The sequence below is a fragment of the Mus caroli genome, chromosome 16, assembly GCF_900094665.2.
Source record: "Mus caroli chromosome 16, CAROLI_EIJ_v1.1, whole genome shotgun sequence".
NCBI classification, from domain to species: Eukaryota; Metazoa; Chordata; class Mammalia; order Rodentia; family Muridae; genus Mus; species Mus caroli.
Window position 1 is genome coordinate 6,287,436 of NC_034585.1, and position 18,296 is coordinate 6,305,731.

Consider the following 18,296-nt stretch of genomic DNA (forward strand, 5'->3'; position numbering starts at 1 on the left):
GAATAAAAATCCTCTTGCAGTTGCAGCAAGATCGTTTCTTGTGTGATTTGGGGTGTCGCCTCTCCTGAGTCAGAACGTGGGGGAGTCCTCACGTTGTGGGTCTTTCAGAGTGAATAAAAACAAATGAACACACACATGAACAAACAAGCAAACAAGTTCCAGGGTGGTTGTGAACGACCGTGGGTAGCAGATGTCTCAGGACAGTGTTTGCGTCTCATTTTCACACCATAGGGTAAAGACAAACACGTTCTCCCACTTCTGCTTTCAGAACTCTGGGTCTGCTTCAGCGACACACGGTATTGAAAGCCAAATATTTATTAAAATCAAGGTAGAGTTTAACTCAAGTCATTGGTGCAGAATTATACTGGCTCCCTCACCATTGCCCTGAATGGAAGTGTTTACTAGTAATTTGGCCTCTTTCATATACCGTGTGGGAATCAAACACTTTAAAAATCAAGGCAGACAGCCCCATTATGAACCGGATTGCATCCAGGATCAAAAGTCAATCTTGGCTTTCTTCTTCCTTTCTATCTTTTATTTCCTTCTTTCTGCCTCTTCAGTATGCTGAGGTTCCTGCTGAGGATTTTCTCAGTTCCCTGCAGAGCTACTATGTATCAGTCCTCCTTAGAATTCACCAAGTCCAAGGGCCTGGTTCTAAAAGGAATTGGCAGAGAGTCAATCACTCTGCAATTGTTTCTTTAACCATTTTTATTACAATTCTCCCAGAATAGACCAGCTCCTCCTCTCTCTTCGCTTGCTTTATTTTCAGTAATGCCCAAACTCAGACCCTTCTGACAAAAATAATTATTGGTACTGATAGCAAGAACATTAACATTTGCAGAATGGTTTTGGAGCTTGTAGTATGAGTTCTTGTCAATTCTATTTTGTGATCAATCAAAGATAAGCAGACAACTGGCTCCCAGAAGAAGCTTTCTCTGCACAGCTCTACAGCATCTGGCTGTGTCGTGGCTCTTGGCACGCACCTGGTGCTCCCTCTCATCCTTATGAGGAGGAGAGTTAGAGGATTGGACGCCACTGTCTGAAAGAACATTTTCATCTTGTGTCTTCCATGAGGGCAGGAAGCAACACTTGGAAAGTCATGCACTCTCGGATTTTCCTAATGCAAAAATGGGAATCATAATACAACCTACTTCATTGAGTTCTGAGGACAAAGCAACAAGGTGCATGTGAAAATTCTAGGAGCACTGTGTTAGGAGTTATCCTCGTTAATCCATTCAACACCTATTTATTAACTGGTAAAATGGCAAGGCAAAATGGACAAGATGCTCAGAGTTCATCATAGTCATCACCACCAGCACCACCATCATCATAGACATTGTAACCATCTTCATCACCATCATCTTCATCTCAGTCATCATTACCATGGTCATCACCACCAGCACCACCACCATCATCATCATAGACATTGTAACCATCTTCATCACCATCATCTTCATCTCAGTCATCATTACCATGGTCATCACCACCACCACCANCACCACCATCATCATCATAGACATTGTAACCATCTTCATCACCATCATCTTCATCTCAGTCATCATTACCATGGTCATCACCACCACCACCACCACCATCATCATAGACATTGTAACCATCTTCATCACCATTTTTAAAATCAACTCCAGGTCATTGTATCCAACACCAAAGATGTACAGGTGAGAGAAAGCAGACCCCAAAATGTCTAAAATGTTTTCCAAGATGTTTATAAAAACAAGTTTAGGTGCAAAGCCTGATGTCCTAATCCTTAGGATCTAGAACTATTTCTATCACACCATAAAAGTTCTGAGGAGGGCAAGGATTGCGATTTGCCTGTGAATTACACCCACACCCATCTGGACACATTTCCCATCACTTCTGTCAGGAAGCTTAGTACCCGTGCCCTCACGCCCGCAGCAGTCTGTGTGCACATCAGCTCCTCTTGATGGTCCTGAAGAGCAGCTAAGCAAAGAACCAGTCATACAAATACACACACACACTCACACACACATATACACCAACACACACATACACACTCATACTCTCACACACATACAAAACCTTATACACACACTCATATAAAAACTCACAGACACACACACACATACATACAAATCTCTCACACACACATTCTCTCACACACACATACAGACACACACATATACACTTACACACACAAACACACACATACTCACAAAAACACACACAAACACAGACACTCAGAAGAATTCATACACACACATATACACACACATACTCACAAAACCTTATACACACACAAATATATACTCACAAAAACTCACACACATAAACACATACTCACATACACATACAAACACATACACTCACACAAACACACACACATACACACTTACACACACACAAACACACACACGAGCCAGTGAATTAACCACGTGTCCCAAAGTGAGGGAAAAAATTATGTTTCTAGGAGGCTGTACAACTTTTTCAAATGATAATTTGGATAAATTTTAAAATTTCTTCTTTGGCTCATGAGAGATTTTAAAGTGTGGTAGTTAATATGCAAATATTTATGACTTTCTAGAGATTTTTCCTTTGTTGAATTCTAATTCATTCCAGTACATTCATTGAGATACTCTGATAGTGTTCCTTTCAAATGAATCAATACTTATTCTAAAGCCTGGCACTCAGAACAGAGTTCTGATGTGCTGTGTGGTTGAAGACAATGCATACATTTTGGGCTGTGCTGGAGGGCTGCATGCTCTGTCGGTTTGCTTCTGATGTTGAGATCATCAGGATGCTCACTGATTTTCTGCTTGTTCTATCAATTATGAAGACAGAAGTATTAAATCTCCAGTTATAATTGTGAATTTTAAAATTCTCCTCTCAGTTCTATCATTATCCCTGTCAGTTTCGCCTCATTATTTTGAAGCTCTGCTATTGTATATATACATATTTAGACTGATAATGTCTACTTGATACATTGACTCATTTGTCATTATAAAATGACATTCTTTCTCACATAAAATGCTTGCGCTCTAAAATTCACTCAGGCTGTTATTAATGTAGCTAGTCTAGACTTTTTTTAAGTTCATATTGGTATGTATATTTCAACATTTAGAATATTTACATTCGTTTTGTTACTTGTTACCTTCATATTCACATTGTGTTTCTTCTAAGCAGCTTATAATTGGAAGCTGCTTAATCATTTCATGACCTTTCCCTTTTAAATGAGATGTTTGTGCCACTTATACTTAATGGAACCAATAGTGTAGCTGGCTTTAAATGCACCACCATGGCTTTTATTAGACATTTGTTACATTTGTTATTCTGCCCCCTTTACTCACCGTCTCTTTTCAGTCTTTACAATTATACTTTACTTATATTTTGTTTACTTATATTTTGTTAGCTATAGATATGGTTCTTCATAATTTAATGGCTTCTTTATAATCCATTGTTTCATGTTTGTTGATTATATGAAAAATCTCGTTATATTTCATTTTATATATAACATAAAAACCTCCAAATGCTATGCTTTCTTTTGCTCCCAGCTTTTGTGCAGTAGTTACTGGGTCTCTTTTACTTTTTATCAAGTTGTAAATTCCTCAAGACAGTTACTGTTTTCATTTGAAAACTCATGCAACCGCTAGAGTGATTCGTTCTTTCACAGAACTACATGGCCATGACGGGTCATTTCCATTGCAAGCATTTTCACTGTGTTACATGATCCAGTTTTCCATTTAACATTACCATCCTTCACACTAAGTGTTTCCTGGGGTGTTTCTCACAGTTTGGATATGATGCTGCTGATGAACAGTTATTCTATGTGCTAGAAACCACTATTTCACTTTCACTTTGGACAGGTATCTTCATCATGCAGAATAGCCTAGGTATCTGGACTGTCCATTATATAGGGAAATTGACATGTGCTGTTTACATTGGTTGAAAGTAGATTCTTGGAGTGAAGAGGGCTCGCTGTACCAGGCTTTTGCATGCTCATTTCAAATGCCTTTTCTAGGGGCTCTAACTCAATGACAAGAGTGGAAGATAACAGAAAGTCTGCCCTAAAATCGAAATATTGTATCCTTGAGAGTAGCCAGAAGGTAAAAGTCTCATAGGGACATCACTCATCTTTTCCCAAGCCAGTTCAGCCATGAGCTTCTGCTCACGAAGAAAAGCCGATTTGGGAACACCATATGATTGCTTCAATTTCTGCTGGAGGTTGTAAGTACGCAAGTTCATGATGTCAGCTACTTGCTACTGTTTGTTCTTTTACTCAGAAGCCTCATCTGAGGGAATGATTTGATATGCTCAGGACTCTCAAGCAGGGCCTCCAACTGATGGCTTCCAAGGGGCCCCCACGACCCTCTTCAGCTGGGTGTTTGCTCAGTTTGATGGTGGTACCTTTCCTCCACTTTGTCAATTAGTCTACATCTCTGCTGAAAGCTCAGTTTGGGTGAAGTTTTTGCTTTCTGCTGTCCCTCTGTCTGTCTGCCAGTCACTATTGCTTCCTTACATTGGCTTGTTATATACTCAGTAAACTCACTCAGTGAAAATAGAAAGCACCTCTCTCTTCACTCTCTTACTGCTCGTGGAGCCTTGTGGTTATAATCCTAGCACTCAATGGACAGACATAGGAGAGCTGAAGGTTTGAAGTCAGCCAGGCTAACTCAGTGAGAATCCATTCTAAACAAATAAGTTCTAGGCTGACATTGATTTCTTTCTTCCCTTCCAGGACATCAAAGTCCAAATTCTGTTTTAACTTTTATTGTTTTGAGTGAGAAGTCTGCTGCTGTGCCTCTGTACTTCTGTAGACAATGTCTTCTTCCTCTTGCGTTGGTCAGCTTGTTCTCAACTTCACACAGACTAGAGTTATCTGGTTAGAGAAACCTCAACTGATAAAATACCTCCATTAGATCTTCTACAGGCAGGATAGTGGTTCATTTTCTTGATTTTCTTTCTTGATCTTGGGAGACCCAGCCCACTGAGGTGAAAATGGTCCATGATCTATGACTACATAAAATGATGTCTGTGATGGTTATTTTTAGTTGTCAACTTGGCACAATCTAGAATCTCCTGGGAAGAGAGTTTCAGGGCAGACTGCCCTGAGTTATACAGGAAAGCAGACTGGGAAAGCCATGAGTGTAACCTTGAGTTCCTACTGGACTTTGCTCAGTGATGGACTCTGATGTTGGAAGTGGAAGTCTTTCTCTTTCTTCCCCCATAGCAATAGAAGGCAATAAATAAATAAATAAATAAATAAATAAATAAATAAATACATAAAAATAAAAAATATAAAATAAAGTCACCTCAGGTGCCTTTAAACTCTAGTGACTGGCAGGTAACTAACACAGATTTTAAAACATTTAATTGTAGCTTGCCTTCCTCACTATCATCTCAAGATTTGGAATCTCTTGAAATGTAAATTTACAGTTTTCTTTAACTTTGGTGGTGTGGCCATGAAGAGCATCTGAGAACAGAAGAACCTTTCCTGGTCTCTGCCATCTGAGACTGGAACTACGTGCAGGCTATGACACTCACCCAGCACTAGCGTGGGACCTGGGGGACCTGAGCTCTGGGAACCATGCTTATGTGGTAAGCACTTTAACTGATGAGGCCTCTCCTCGGTCCCATGATCATCTCTCTTGGGGATTCTTGAGGCCTTTGTATGCTTATACTCAGCCCCTTCTCCCCAACACAACAACTCTCCAAGGTGCCGGGATTCCCCATCCTTCTGCTTCAGCCTCTAACTTCTTCCTGGCACTTATGGGTGGTAAGTCACCTAGCTCATCTCTTACCTTTTTTTTTTTTGGTTTTTCGAGACAGGGTTTCTCTGTATAGCCCCGGCTATCCTGGAACTCAGTTTGTAGACCAGGCTGGCCTCGAACACAGAAATCCGCCTGCCTCTGCCTCCCAAGTACTGCGCGATTAAAGGCGTTCGCCACCACCTTCTTTTACCTAATATCCAGTGCCACAAAAATGATCACTTCACTTTGGTTCATTTTGTTTTCTCCAGTGCCTATATCATTCCACTTTGATGAGAAGTATAAGTTAATATTAGAGAAAAAAGTGTGTGTGTGTGTGTGTTTGTATTTCAATGTGTGCATGTGCTTGTGTGCATATGCATGTTGAGGTCAGAGTTCAACCCCTGGTGCCTCTCCTTGAGATCTCTCTGTGTATCTGCATTGCTGTTTTTGAGATGGGTCCTTCTCGCTGGCCTGGGGCTTACCAATTCAGTGGGGCTGGCTGGCCAGCAAGCCCCAGGCACCAACCTACTTACCTCTACAGCACTGCAGTGGAAATCTTGTGCTAACATGCCTGTTTGTTTGTTTGTCTGTTTGTTTGTTTTGTTTTGTTTTAATGTGGGTATGGGAGATTGAACTCAGGTCCTCATGTTTGCATAGCCAGCAATTTACTATCTCACCAGCCTCCGGTATGAGAAAATTTAATAAAGGTGAGCAAGACCGTTAAGTTTCTCTGATATTCCCCTAGCAGTTAAAATTTATAAATCCAAAAGTCTTTTATAGCAAATATTGAAAACTCCATAATCATAAAGCAGAAAAAAAATCAGATTTTAACTGTGTACCATGCCAAGTTAAATGATAAACTTGACTTTCCCAGCAGTGATGATTGTGCTGTGGTTACAGCAGATGCCACCGTTTCCCACCATTGAACAGCTGTCATAGCATGGCAGAAAAGCAGGGCACCCACTGTCCTCCCTTAGAAGAAAATCCATGAGTAAACACTCTCTTGGGTTGGGGAGTTGTGCTTTGGGAGTTTACTGAGCTTCTGACTTAGGGTAAGCCAAGCTCAGCATGAACAATTGGAATTTTCAGTTAAGTGAAAATGGTTCATGATCTATGGCTACATAAAATGATGTCTGTGATGGTTATTTTCAATTGTCAACTTGGCACAGTCTAGAGTCTCCTGGGAAGAGAGTTTCAGTGAGGATTGTCTAGATCACATTTGCCTGTGGACCTATATATAGAGAATTGTTTAAATTGCGTTAATTGGGGTAGGAAGACCTACCACTGTGGGCGGCACCATTCCCTAGGCATAGGATCCTGGACTGTATTAGAGTGGAAAAAACAAGATGAGCACAAGCCAGCAAGCACAATGATCTTCAAGTGTGAGATCTGCTTCAAGCACCTGCTGCCTTCACACACACACACACACACACACACACACACACACACACACACACACATGCATGCACCACCCACACCACTGTCATGGAGCTGTGAGTCTAATAAACTCTTTCTCCTGGGAGCTGCTCTAATCAGGGTGTATTATCACAGCACCAGGAAGACGAGACAGTCTCTTAATCTCAGATGATTGTGACCCAGAAAACCCTCAACAAGACCTCTAAGGGCCACTAACTCCCTAATCTCACCTAGTAGTCTATGGTAAGAGGAAACCAGACACCAGCTGTCCCTTTTGTGGTTTCTCCAGCAGCTTAGGTGGGAATATTTGTGTAATGCAATGCTGTTAGTATAGATTTAAAGCAGAGCCAGGCTGCCCCGACTTGGTTTCCTAACCTCAGAATAACGCTCCCTAGAAGCAAGAGATCAAGCTTCTTGTGTGGACACAGGGTAAAGCACATGCCACTGATCGTGTGCAGTAAGGACCAGAGCTGCGAGTCTCTGAACTTACAGGAGAAGCCAATGGTGGCCAACCCATAGTTCCAGCACCCAGGAGGTATGTGGAGAAGATGAATCTACAGAGCATGAGAGAGAGCCAGAGTGGCTGAAACCAAGAGTCTGGGGTTCAGCAGGAGACCCTGCCTTGATATATGACACTGGGTGTGATCAGTGAGACACCAGCATCAATCTAAAGCCTCCACATGCACAGCCTCCTACACATAGGCGAGCACGAACACTTAGACACCACACACATGCACACATGCAAACTCAAACAACAGAAAACTTCTGGTCATTGCTCCTGGGAATCTGCCAGGGATAGGGTCATTCTGTATTTGTATAAGGGCCTTGGGTAATGATCATCAATACTTAAACAATGGTAAAGTAATAGAATGTGTGTGTGTGTGTGTGTGTGTGTGTGTGTGTGTGTTCAGATACACATGTGCACAAGCACGTGAAAGCTAAGGTACAACCTTGATGGTCATTCCTCTGTCAGTATCGACTTTTTTTTTTTTGAGACAGAGTTTCCGTTGCCCTGGAGCCCACCTGACCTGGCTGGGCAGCTCACCTGACTGAGTAGGGACTTGCTCTCTGCCTCTCCAGCACTGGGGTTACAAGTACACACCACCATGCCTGGCTTCTTTAAAACTGTGGGCTCTACTGTGCAAACTCAGACCCTCATGCTTCTGAAACAAGCATGTCACATACTGAGCCATCTTCCTAGCACATTTTTCTTCAAATAAAATGCTTTGAAAAGCCAAAGCTAATATGAATGAGGGAAGTCTGAGGGAGCTGAGGTCCCCTGGGGAGGTCCTTCCTGGCTAATAATGTCAGCCTTTCCAAACTTCTATCGAGCATCACCAAACAGGAACATCAGATCACTGCTCCCAGTTCTTTGTCCATCTCAAGGTAAGTCACACAGTGTTTGTAAAACACTAAAAGTCCTTTTTATGTATATGTATGTTTTGCCTTCATGAATGCTTGTATACCATTTGCATGTCTGATGCTCTTGGAGGACAGAAAAAAACCACTGGATCCCCTGAAACTGGTGGTGAGGTTGTGAACAGTCACGTGGGTGCTGGGAATCAAACCTGGGTTTGTTCCAAGAGCAACAAGTGCTCTAAACTGCTGAGTCATCTTTCCCTCTCCAGCACTCTTAATCACAGGGTCTTACATAAGAATGCACACAAAGGGGAAGTGAGAGAATCAGGACACAGGGAAAGTTGCAGCCATAGAAAACATATAGTGAGATGTAAAATGATAACAACAAAAACCTAAATTTGGATTCAAGTACCAAAAGCTGTGTGTCTTTTGTGAAGTTAGATAACATCTCTGGTCCTGTTTCTTCATCTGAAATATGATGATGATGATGATGATGATGATGATGATGCTAGAGAGGTATTCTGTCCAGAGGTATCTCTCATCCTTAACAGAAATCATATATATTTTAAGATGTCTTGCCTTACATAAAGCATATTGGCTTTGCGGAATGTCCAGCCCTGTCCCCGCAACAAAGGATGCTCTGACTCAATTTCACTGTCTCCTGTAAGCCTTCTCAGTGGCTGAGTGAGGAAACCAGGATCAAACCACCAGATAAATGTGAACAAAACTTATCTCAGATGTTGTTCACAAAAAACTTAAAAAGCAATAATGATGATGATGATGATGAAAAAATCCAACTACAGAGGAAAGGAGGTTCTCACAAAAGAGTGTCATTAGACAATGATCCTGAACCTTGATCACACTGTGCCTGAAGTCCACGCATGTTTGGGATTCTGTTATGTGAAAAAACTTCCTTATATGGATTGAATTAAAATTATTGTTGCCGGAAGAAGGAAACACTTTGACTCACATGTGAAAATTAAAGGTAATACGTTAGAGCTTACCAGCACATAGGGAGCAGTCAGTGCATGCTGGTTATATGGTTAGGACACAGTCACACCCCTATTACATCATATTTTAAGATCCATATTCTTACTTAATGGAACATATGCAATGAAGTCTCCCCATTTCCCTCCAAGTGGAAGGATGTATTAATTAAATTTTTAGAGGTTCTTTGTATTACTAGTGGTAAAAGTATAAAGAAATGAGCATATTTCTTCAAGAGCTGTTTACTATCCTTTGGGAAACTATATGGATTATTTCCGTGGCTGGCCAAGACGTCATGAAATGAGGTGAATCTCGGGAAACCGAGATGACTTGGACAACACACCAGACCTCAGCAGAACTGTCAGCTCATTCACCAAACTTCAAGGCCTGGGTAGAAATGTGGCTGGTCTCCTCTGCCCACGCACAACACAGCAGGTGTCATTGGGCCTGACAGCGAGTCTTCCATTTCTGGGATCCACGCCAGACTTTGGGTCACCAGGAACTGGACAAGGGCTCAGAGACACCTGCAGAAGGCACCATCCAAGTGATACAAGAAGAGGGAGGGAGAAGCCAGGGCAAAGGCAGAAAACAGGTGAGGAGACCCAGCCTGGCTCTCTAGCTCCCCCACCCGGCTGGGATAGGGAGGGTCTCCACCATGAATAGGAAGAGGTGCAGAGACCAGGACAGGTCCAGGATACCCACCCAAGGGCACCGTGCACACTGCCTCTTTGCCCATATTTTTCCATAGAAAGGATCTTTAATGTGACCACTTCATGGCGTGTCAGTTACTTTCCAAACTACTTCCACATGGAAGCAAAGCCAGAGATTGTTTTCCTCTCCTGAACCTCATCCCCCTCATCCCCTCCAGTTCCGCAGCCTCCCTCTCACGTCCTCATCAATCCAGATTAAGAATGTGGCTTGCCACCTGCATCCTAGCTCAGGCTCCATATGCCTAGCTCAGGCTCTGTCGGTAAGATACGGGGTTGGCTGCCTATGACTCAAAGGGCTGAGATGAGCCGTCTGATAGTTCGCCGCATGGGACTTTTTATTTTCTCCAAGTATTGATCGAAGCTCCTGCTGTGACTCTGCAAGGTTGCAGTGAGCCAAGATATGTCAGCAGTGGCCACAGTCATGACATCTTTGAAAGAGTCCCAGTACCTGCCTCTATGTGGAGCAGGTACTCGGTGCTACAAGATAACCACCAGGCTCCTCCACAGCATCAAACACGGGGCCAGAATCTCCTGTGAGGAGGGGCAGCTGGAAGCCACAACGCAACATTTCTCCCCTCCTTCTCAGGAATGAATGTGAAGGCGCATGTTAATTTGAGCCGACATCCTCTTTGGATTTTTCATTTTCCCATAAGTGATTGTATTGGTTATCTTTCTTATTGCTATTCACAAATACCTACTAAGTAGCCTCTTACAGTAGCAAAAGGTTATTTTGGCTTTCAGTTTAAGGACACTGTCCATTATGGCAGGGAAGAAACTTGGACATCTGGTCACACAGATCACAGTGAGGAGACAGACAGCAGACAGAAAATAAGGCCAGGCTATTAAATCTTAATAAGGCTCCTCCTCCTGAAGGCTCCACAACCCTCCCAAACAGTGTGGGTCCCCAGCAGCTGGAGAGCCATTGTATACAAGCTTATAGGGAACATTTTACACTCAAAACAGAACAGAAACTTCACTCAATTTGGGGACTGCAAAAGCCATCGATAATCTCAAAGCCCAAGAATTGTATTTTTTGGTGTGAATACAGTCTCTCCTCTTGAATTGCCTACTTGAGATTTCCACTTGAATCCTTCAAAAGCATATTCAGTTCAACATGTCTGAAATGTACATATCTCTGCTTCTTACCCACCCCACAATGTTTCTTTGTCAGCTTCTTGTGTTTAGTAAAAGACGTGACCATCCACCCAGCTGCGCAAGTCTAAAATGCTTTTCTCTTCATTATGTCATACTCGTCCATCAGTGCTGGTTACCTTGGTACCCAGTGAGCACTAAGCGAATCACTTCCTTTTAGAAGCTTGGCTGGAACTCCTCTAAGGTGCCATCCCTGCCATTGCCTCCTGGCTGGTCTCCCTGTTTATACACTGAGACCTCCCACTCCCAATATGCACTCTACCAGCCGGCCCCCAAGTAATGAAGGTAGTACTTGTATTTACTATATCTCCTCACTGAGCTGGGCCACAGCAAGCATCACTATATATTATTGAATGACAGTATCTCCAGTACTCCACCCTAAAGGACAGGAACCCATATGTCTCCTTTGCTAAGTGTGTGCTGGTTCCAAGACTTACATCTGGCCTTAGGCAAATCTGAAGAGTATTTGTCCTCTTGTGTGACCCTCCCCCACCAATAACCCAAGCCACCTAACCAAGGTAAAGGCGCAGCCAACTGCTGCTTCTTCTGAGTTGCCAACATCAAGTTTCCACCATTTGTCGAGCTATTCACTGGATGCCAATTGGAAATGATTGACTGGCATTGCGGGGTTGGCATACGGTGCTTTTGACTTCCAGCCAGAAGAGAGAAGGCTGGGTTCCAGGAAGGACGGCACAGACAGCAGCGTGCCGAGGCAAGGCTGCTGACTAAGCTCCGGGACTGGATACCCAGAGCACTCAACCCACCCCTCCTGGGTCCAGCAAGACCCAGGAGGGAGGCAACATCAAGAAGTGTACCCTGCAAAGTACCGACTGTAACCCTGGGTGTTTGGCTGAGAAGTTCACACGCGTGTCATCGGCACCACCTTCCCCACGGATGCTTCGGTTGGTCTCACGTTTGCAAATAAGGAGACGGAGAAGTTAAGCCACTTGCCCAGGAGAGGCAGGGCACTGTTTAGAGATCTACATTCTACAGTCAGAGCCTGCTGCAGAATACCTTGTCTCAGTTTGGCATCTGCCCCTGTGTTCTCTCATTACTTCTCTCCTTTGCTGACTTACTCTGAGCCACACTTCCTGTCCCTGAATTAAGGGTCCCCATCAACAGAAACAGCAGAGGCCCACAGGATACTGTGTTCTCTGGGGTAGCTAGTGCATTGCCAGAAATGTTTGTGCAGCAAATGCTGATCCCACTGATAAATATTTGCAAAGAGTTATCGCATTCACCCAGGGAAGCTTGAGTGCCGTCAAGCTTGGAGAATCAACCAAGCAGGATCTTTTATTGGCATTTTAAAAGAAACCAACAGTGAGAACTCTGATTATCAAATAAAAACACGCCAAGCAGGTTTAGTGCAGTCTGTCAGTGGGCCATTAAACCTGGAACCTTTTTTTGTTCCACTTCCTTAGACCGCATCAAGGGTAAGTATTAGTGTTACCTGGACACGGGTTAAACTCAGGACCACTCTGACTCTTTCCCCTTTCCTGTTAGGGGAACTTGCAGTGCTCTTGCTTTGAGCAGAAGCCTGATTTCCAGGGTCAGGTAGTTGATAGAAGAGATGCTCAGATAAGGTTCTTTCAAATATGAATCCATAAAAGCAGGAGAGGGTGTTTCTCCCCTTCCTTTGTGCTAGAGATGTACCCAAGTGCTTCCAATGCAGTGAATTCTTCACATTCCACTGCAGCAACTAAAAAAAGCAGCCACACGACATAGGGTGTAAGGCAGTCATTATCAAATAAAGCCTGAGGCTGGACCCATCCATAGTTAAAAGTGGTTCATGGTCTTGCACGGGATTCACATTCAGTTCCCAGCACCCAGATCACACAGCTCATAACAACTTATGAATCTAGATCCAGGGGATGTGACACACTCTTCTGGCCTCCACTGGTACCTGTCTGTACTCATGTGCACACGCTCTCACACAAAACACAGGCACAAGATGAAAAGAGAAAGTAAGTCCTAAAAAAGTGAAACTGGGACATGCAGCTGTGTTGAAGTTTGGTCTGTTGTTATGTGTTGGAATGCTAAACACTGGCCCCCAGGCCTGGTTGCCCCGGGGATGAGAGAATCTGTGTGCACACAAGTATGCTGTGTAACTTTGTTCCCACTCTCACAGTTATCTTTGATTGGTGAATAAAGATGCCTACAGACAACAGCTGGGCAGAAGACATGTAGGTGAGGTCGGGGCTTCTTGGCTTGGGGTCTGAGGAAGGACCAGGTGGAAAGACACCACGGGAAAAGGGATCATGAGAACTGGCCATGTGGGCTGACTGGGGAGTAGGAACAGCCTACGGGACATGGGAAATCATACTGATGGGGAAATAGATTCTAATAGCACAGAGGGTGAATATCTGCCCAGCTCTAATGCTTTAAAGACTTATTATAAATATAAGGTTGTGTGTCTTTTATCTGGAAACTGAATGACCAAAAGCTGAGTAGAAGCCCCCTCCCCAGTTGAGATTATCTACTACAACAAAGTGGCCAACCAACATGGGGCAAGAACTCACTTTTAACAAAGTTGCTTTCAGATTTCTGGATAAAAAACACACCCCGTTTATATTTATAATAAGTCTTTAAAGCACCAGGATGGGCAGGTCTGGCATCTCTCTCCCCTGCTTTGTGCATAGCTTGCAGCTTGACCAGTATAAATTGCAGGAATGACTGTAGAAAGCTGTGATCACTTGATGAATCTTCGTGGATGTCAGGTACTGGTCAGGAACCACACTAATGGGTCTGCATGTAAAGGGCCATTTAATTATGCTAAGATAAAAAGATAATATGCACACACATGCACACAAGTACGAGAGAGAGAGAGAGAGAGAGAGAGAGAGAGAGAGAGAGAGAGAGAGAGAGAGAGAGAGAGAGAGAGTGTGTATGTATGCACGAGAAAGAAAGAGGCGATAAACTGGGGCAGAGCTGTCCAACCTCAGGAGAAAGCTGGTGTTCAGAGTGGATAGTATGTTNATAAAAAGATAATATGCACACACATGCACACAAGAAAGAGACAGAGAGAGAGAGAGAGAGAGAGAGAGAGAGAGAGAGAGAGAGAGAGAAAGAGAGAGAGAATGTGTGTATGTATGCACGAGAAAGAAAGAGGCGATAAACTGGGGCAGAGCTGTCCAACCTCAGGAGAAAGCTGGTGTTCAGAGTGGATAGTATGTTACGTTTGGTGGGTTTGTAATACACTCAAAGTCAAACCTGCTCCACACACAGTGCAATCACAGGATCTTTCCCACCATGGCAAGATTTTACCAGAAAAGCACTCAATCTCCTTTTAAAGTCTTCTGTTTCCCTAAGTCTAAAAGGTGTCCCCCTACCAATTTGATAGACTGGCCACACATACATGGCCATTCACCAGATCAACACATATGTGTACATCACAGCAGAAATACAACTCTCTCCATCCCATAAAACCACAGAACCACAATCCAAACTGGGGCAGGGACTTCATCTGGGGAATGACACAGGGGTTAAAGGGCAGAGCTTTGATTGCCAACAGAATGAATTTTAAAACTATCAAAAAGTAGCCTGGAAACTGCCGCATGGCTGGATTCTCTGTCTTCATGAAAAGCTGTGCTCAGTATGCATGCTTGTTCCTCCCGTGCCTCCGCTCTAGCCAGCTGGACTTAACTACGCCCTGCACCACTTCCCAGGACCTAACAGAAGACAAAGGTCAAAGCAATCCTCCCTGGATCCCCGAGGCCTGCTGTGGTCTCTGGCTTCCTCCACCTACAGACAACTAGAGCTAGCGCACCAAAGGCTCGCACTGCTTCTTGCAGTGTGGGCAAACAGTTTTGCGGGCTGTGGTGAGTAGAGTCACCTGCTTCACGCGCAACCTTATTCCTTCGGGTGTACAGGCAAAGAATCTCTGGTCAGAATTGCTTGAGGCTGCAAGGATTGTGGTTTTCAGAGTTCTTCAAATTTGGCAACATTTGTGTAGGCATGGACACTGTGCTCTCTCTCTCTCCTCAAAGATGACCTTGAACTCCTGATTCCCTTGCCTCTACTTCTCAAATCTGTAGTTAGAGATGTTCTCCACCACCAAACATAGTGTGTGCTACACAGGATTGCCTACATGCTAAAGAAGCACTGCAGCAACTGAGCTACAGCCCCAGCCTCCTTTATGTTCCTTAAACACGAAGCCTGAAAACAATTGTATACTTTTAGTGTTCCCAAGAGAGTCGGCATGGAATGTTCCGCTTGTGGCATCCTATCTGCACTCAAAGTTTTGAATTTAGAGCATTTGAGATTTTGTGTTTTCAGGCTAGGGCTGCTCAACTTATAACAGCATCCATTTATAACCTGCATGTCCATATGCCAGGCACTAGCCAAACAGGCACACGTCTTCCTTCTCTCCATATGACATCTAAGACAGGAGATGTGGAAGAGTTGAGAGGCTCTCCCAAAGCTGTCGGTCTGGAGTTGCTCGCACTGGGGACTCCAACCATAGCAGCCTGACTCCAGGGAACACACTCCTAACTGTGTGGCCTCCCTGGCTGCTCTTGAATGGGACAGGGCTTTGGCACAGAACTGAGATGAACAGACTGAGATCCAAACCAGCAAAACAGGTCATGGCTTGCCTTTACAATCCTGGGAGTTACGTGTGCTATGCTCCGTGCTTGGTGAAGGAACAGATGTTTAATAACTTTGCAGTAGCAAGGAAGAGGTTGCATAACATGGCTCAGCTATTTTTGAACTTTGGAAAATGCTGACTGTTCCTTTCAAAGTGTCTTCTATAAAACTAGGAATATTAAAACATGAACAAAAATTTCCCCATTCTCTACACCCCACCGTCTGAAATGACAAAGACAGAAACAGGTCTAGGGTAAGTTCCAGATTACTCTACACCCTGCTCGCTGCCCCCTCCACCCCATGGACAACAGTGCATCATCCCAACACCCTAACTGCAGGAACTCTAAGATAACCTTGGGGACTGCAGAGTCAGGGCTGGGATAGCACCAAGGGGGTCTCAGTTAGACAAAGCAGTTCATGGTGAGTCTTCCTAAGATCCAGGTGTGAATTCAGCTGCAACTGTCTGTCAAACTAAGGAAAGCTATCTGTCCTCAAGATGCTTTGCCAATTAAGACTTCATTCAGCTTTAAATGTATTGGAATAGTAAAATGAAGCAAGGGACCACCAACTTCAGAGTCTCGAGTACCACTGAGCAGACTCATATACTGGGTTCAGCCTTATCTGCCCACTGACTGGATGCCAGATCCTGTCCTTATCAACAGTCTAAATACCCATCAGCTGGGGATGACTAGATAGAAGATGAAGCATGGGCTTAGCAGAATGCAAAATGGCGGCTGAGATGAATACACTGGAATTCCATTATCTTCCCAGCATTCTTGAAAATGCAAGGTTAAAGCCAAGCAGATTGGAATGCATTAGGTGTCACTAGGGTGCCTTGAAATAAAACTGGACTAGGCATGTGGCTGTACAGGCATCTTTAGTGAAAATACATCAGCACACACACAGATCACATATGTACTAAACTCACTGTAGGAGTTTCCTTTCCTATGCAAGATTGAAGAGGGTTGAGACCGGGGCTTCTACACTCTCACTAATGCACTGTTTGTTTCTAAATGTTCAAAGAAATGTGACACACTTTCCCTGTTCTATGTTGTGAATAATGGGTTGAGCATATTATCATATTCTGTACCATTCACTGTCTTTTTCATTATTTGAGAAAGGAAGAATTCTTGAGCTAGCATGGAGGCTCAGTGTGAAAAGGCACATGCTGCCAAGCCTGAAGACCCGAATTCAACTCCTGGAAGCCATGCAAAAAAGGAAAGAATAAGCTCCAAGAAAGCTGACCTGAATATGTGTACACAATGACACACACACACACACACACAGAGAGAGAGAGAGAGAGAGAGAGAGAGAGAGAGAGAGAGAGAGAGAGAGAGTAAATAAACAGAGTTGAGTTCTTGTACCCAGAGTTTGCTTTGTGGCAAATTCTCCCACTTTTCAACAGACTATATGGTCTTTGAGGACAGAAGTCACACTTAACTCTACTGCATATTCCAGGAGCCCACACAAATCTGCTAGGTATGAGGAATGATGGCTGAGACCCAGAAGGATGCAGTTCCTCAATTCTTCTGAGTTACTGTCTTTAGGGTGTCTCCAACTCTCAGACAAGGGCATCTCAGAGAGGCACCACTCTTTCCTTGCTGGGGTGCATGTGAGGGAAGAGGAATGTGGCCAGGAGAGAAGGATGGGTCACTGTGAGCCTCCACCCAGCCTGGGTGTGCACCACCACCCATATGTGGATGGGAAGACATTTCATGCCCGGGAGCCCTGGACAACAGACTAGTCTGCTTGGTGTGTTGCTTCTCTGGGGCAGAAATGACATTCTAAAGGCTGAGTTGTTCTAAGGTAAAGCCCGTGGAGCTGGCACAGTGGCACTTCACAGACTGGGGGTGCTTTGTTCTCTCCTTAAGGAATGGAGTCTGGGGTGGTTCCAGGGAAGGATCTGAATGTCTTGGCAATTATCCTTCCAAAATTCCTTTTCCTATATATATTACATTTCAATTGCCTCGCAATTGAGTTATGTTTCCCACAAAATAATAGATTTCTAAATCTGCCAGCTGCAGGGCACAGCTTATTAAAGCCAGTAAGAATTCATTAGCCCCGCCCTGTCTCAGGGCTGGTATTGAGCCTGGCATCCTAAGAAACTTCTGTGCTTCACACTGAATTATCTGAATTCTTTCCTGATATTTGAACAATTATTTAGGATGGTAAAAGTGGATATGTAGAAACAGGATTGGGGGGCATTGTTAAAAGAGCTCGATGTCTGAATTCAGCAGGCCATTTTCCTTGGGTGTGTGTTAGTTGTGAAGAAGTACATCCTGGACTGGGAAAAAGTCTCAGAGGATAAAGACACTGGTCTCACAATTGGAGCACTTATGTTCAGTTTCCCAGACCCCACATAAAA

The 18,296-nt window shown here is 43.8% G+C and overlaps 1 protein-coding gene across 1 annotated transcript in view; it reads right to left on the reverse strand.

The window, feature by feature from the left end:
- Positions 1-18,296, reverse strand: part of Grin2a (glutamate ionotropic receptor NMDA type subunit 2A) — a 415,612-nt gene that overhangs the window by 166,795 nt on the left and 230,521 nt on the right. The gene's annotated exons all lie outside the window — the stretch shown is intronic.